This window comes from Dipteris shenzhenensis, chromosome 25, assembly GCF_047967505.1.
Source record: "Dipteris shenzhenensis isolate YYH24624 ecotype China chromosome 25, Dip_SZ_1.0, whole genome shotgun sequence".
NCBI classification, from domain to species: Eukaryota; Viridiplantae; Streptophyta; class Polypodiopsida; order Gleicheniales; family Dipteridaceae; genus Dipteris; species Dipteris shenzhenensis.
Genome location: NC_141620.1, coordinates 17,380,565 through 17,384,706, shown reverse-complemented (window position 1 = coordinate 17,384,706; position 4,142 = coordinate 17,380,565). Strand labels below are relative to the sequence as shown.

The window sequence follows — 4,142 nt, the reverse complement described above, 5'->3', positions numbered from 1 at the left end:
CTAAAAAATGTGCATTTTTTATTCATCTTCCACCCATGATATAAGCCCCTGAGGAGGTAGTGCTAAGAGCACATTCTCTTGTTGTCTTTTGGCAAGCTTGAGAGATTTTACGTTGCAAAACATGGGAACTAAAGTCTACAAAATTAGAATAGAGGAAGCAAGATTATTGCCACAAGAAGCCTCTTCTTCCCATTTGTTGAGCCAAAGATGAGCCCCTAGTTGACACTTGTTTTCTTCATTTCCCCAAACTATACAGAGAGCCAAATAACTATCAACTAGGATCATCCATTGAGGTGCGTGGGAATGCGCTGTAAGAAAAGGGTGGAGGATAGCATTTATTGGTGCAGAGAGAGTTACATTCTATGTTCCCTTTTGCTTTACGTAATCCTAGTCCCACTGGATGTTGCTAGTTTGCAACGTCGATCAGCAGATTACGTGCTACAAAGATCACACCGAAGATGAGTATTATTTCTTTGTGCCTTGGGCCTTTGTGTCTTGGGTTCTTTGGGCCCGATGCCATCACCAGTACCCCATGGTGGCTGGATTCTTGCTTTCTGTGGAGTGGAAATCACCATCCCCTGTAGGTTTGCAAAAAATGGTAAATAAGGTTCCATGGAAGAGGGATTTCTAGCTGCCATTGTGGTGGCAACAATGTTCTCCAATTGCACGGGTGCCGAAATTACCGTCCCCCGGCTCAAATCTCTGGTAGACTCTAATGCTGAAATCTCGGGGTGGTTTGGCTGGCTCCTGCATGAATCTCAACACAAATGTGGATCCCCGTTGCATGGGGACCTGCTCTTAGGCCTACGCCTTTAGCTTTGAAAAAGGAAGCAATCTCGGAAAGCTAAACGGTGGGAAAGGGCGCTCAAGTACGTACTCTGCTTCGGTGGGTACAATAATGATCGTTGAAGTGCAAATTCTGTGCTGCTAATAAATTTATATTGACAGAATAGAATTTATAATATTACTTATGGGACAGCATGCTTTCAAGATGTGTCTTGGGCTTTGGCCATGGCGCGGCAGGAAACTCAACAGGAAATCGCGTCTCCAGCTGCCTTCGCTACAAGCCTAAGCGTCGAAAGACATCAATGCAAAATGGCAGGTGCCTCAATCGAAATGGAATTGACAAACATTGATTTCATGGCCACGCTCGCCACGAGACCACCAGCTTCCAAGCACTGCTTGGGCAGCAGTAGACGTGCATGCATGGTCGGTTGCTGCGTTTTGCTTTATTGGATGAACAGCTTTAATCCAGGGTGTTTTTACAGAATCGATTGATCCGTGGCCCGTGGGAAAAACACGCAGGCATTGCTCGAAAGCAGGACTTTGCATCCACAGTGAAGCGAAGAATCTGCAGCTCAGGGACGGCTTTATACATCAGGAGGTATACGGGTCAGTTTCTTGTTGGTACCATTTACATGATGAAAAAAATTTCGATCCGAACGTGCTGCGGTGTGAAGTTGTGATCGATCGGCGGTCATCTTTCTTTATAATCTTGAAGATTTCGAGGATTTCTACATTTTTTGTTGGCAACCTTGAAACGAGTTGCCACGACCCAGCATCATTTTTAAATTTCTTTTCCGTCTCCTTCCACCCGCTTTTCATCCTGCCTTTTCAAACTCCATAAATCCGTCGTCCCAGTAGGAGCTTCGTTTTCCATCTTGCAGCCACAAACCCCAGCCCATCAATATGCAGCCCTCCCTCGTCGCCCGCAACCCCAGTAAACTTCGGCACAGCCCTTGTTCTCACGGACTTGCCGCCTGGGTTGAGACGAAAACGCTTCACGTCAGTTCTTTCGCCATATTTTTGTTCATCCTCGTGACACAGGTGGGCATACAACGGAGTAGAGTTGTTATACCCACGGCCACGTCTGTGACATATGAAACCCACATTGACAAGTATCAGATCAAGGATCTGCCTCAACGTCGACCCGAGGAAGCTACTAAGCTGGATGATAACCGTGATGAGAAGAGGGAGTTCCGACCTTATGGGTCTGCTGCTGCTCTGTTCGTTGTCTTTGGAGCATACAGGGGAGGCAAAAACACTTTTGCAGTCGTAGGGCTAGGTTCCAAACCTCTGTATACCTTTGGGAATCCAGAATTTGAGTGCATATGGGTGCCTTCTCCTACCTCTTCCAATAACGCGACCATCAAGAGCGAAATATCTCACAAATTGCTTCCGGATAGGAATTATGGTCGTGTATACACAGTCGTGGTTGTCAATTGCACCTTCAAAGAGCCCGTAGGAACGGATCAGAAGGGTGGGCAACTTGTTTTACATGCCTCTCATGGAGACGGACTTGGAAAGCCTGTTGAACGCATTGTGGCTTTGACAGAGAACGATGGCGTTTATAACGCAACTTTGTACGAGCCACCATATCCCTATGATTTCCTGTATTGTGGTTCCCCTCTGTACGGGTCCTTGAGTGCACCAAGAATACGGGAGTGGATTGCGTACCATGTTCGACTGTTTGGTCCACGATCCCATTTTGTTTTTTATGATGCCGGAGGAATACATGCTGAAGTAAGGGCCGTATTGGAGCCGTGGAGAAAATTAGGCTACATAACAGTGCAAAATGTGAAGCAACAAGCAGAGTTCGATGGCTATTACTACAATCAGTTCCTAATTCTGAACGATTGCTTACACAGAACTCGGTTTCAGGCCAATTGGACTTTTTTCTTCGACGTAGACGAGTACATTTACATCGAACAGGAAGAGACGTTTCACTCAGCCATGGGTAGGTTCTGGAACGATACCGCAGTCCAATTGAGCCAATTCCTGATGTCGGACGGGCTGTGCAGGGAAAACGAAACGTTGGGCAACACGACAAGGTATGCTCTTTTGTCTCTTTTATGATCGAAGGTATATTACGTAAGTAGTTACTGTGCTGTAATTGCGCGTGGGAGCTGTTGAGTAAGTTGCTTCTTTGTGCCCGCTTTGCGTTTGCTAGATTGAGGTCGCTAATTCCCTGCATTACGTAGTTGACAAACACTTGCGGATCAAAGCCATTTCTTCCGGTTTTAGGACTAGCGTCTTGCTTGTTTGAGGATTCGTGCACTTCTGTATACGCTAACTCTTACAAAGCTGACATAAATGCCTGGAAGAGGATGATATGTAATGGTGTGGATGAGCAGGTGGGGGTTTGAGAAGCTGGTATACAGGGACATGGATCAAAACGAGGATCACAATGGGAGAAAAATGCCCAAGTACGCGGTGCGGGCGAGGAAGGTGTACGCTACAGGGGTGCACATGTCACAGGAGGAGCTGAATCACATGGAGGGTGGCATGAGATGCGGTATTACCACTACCACGCCACCATCACAAAACCAGGAGAGGTTTGCTCGCAGCTTAGCAAAAGCCACTTCCCTCACTGTTGACAACGTCCCGTTCGAGCTCGACACCTCCATGAGTTACATGGGACCCTTGGTCAAGCAATTCGAGCTTCAAAACATCGGCCCCATCCTTTAATAGAGAGAGAGAGAGAGCGCGCGCGCGCGCCAACCAAGAGAAGCAGGCCAACATAGGATAAATGTGTAAACTATTTCACGCACTTCACACTTTGGCATTTCAGTGCACCCTTCATTAACACTAGTGTAGAACCTCGAGATGGAGAGACGAGAGAGAGAGAGAGAGAGCGCGCGCGCCAAGAAAGAGAAGAAGGCCAAGATAGGATGAATGTGTAAACTATTTCACTCACTTCACGCTTCGGCATTTCAGTGCGCCCTTCATTAACAATAGTGTAGCACTAGTGGCAAGCCACGCAGTACAAGTTTATGATTTGCTGATCAAAAAATTTTCCCCAATAACAATAAATTTATTATTAATGAACAAATTAATTTTAGTTTTAATAAAATTACAATTATTCATTTTTTGGCTTTTGAAAAGAAAGGACTAAGTGAAGGAGATTCACAACAAAGCGAAAATAGCCATTTTCCATTTTCGAAAAATTTCTAATGATTTTACGATCCACCTAGTATTGTTCCCTCTCCACATGCTATTTTTCCCTCTAGAAATCCTCCACATTTTTAGCCCCGCCCCCCCCTCTCTCTCTCTCTCTCTCTCTCTCTCTCTCTCTCTAGCTTTCAATGTAGGGCAGGCCTTATGAATGATTTATAATCATTCACCTTGTTAAAATCTTTTTC

The 4,142-nt window shown here is 45.7% G+C and overlaps 1 pseudogene; it reads left to right on the top strand.

The window, feature by feature from the left end:
- The first annotated feature begins 1,011 nt into the window (after positions 1 to 1,011).
- Positions 1,012 to 3,468, top strand: LOC147885529 (galactan beta-1,4-galactosyltransferase GALS1-like; annotated as a pseudogene).
- The last annotated feature ends 674 nt before the right edge of the window (positions 3,469 to 4,142 follow it).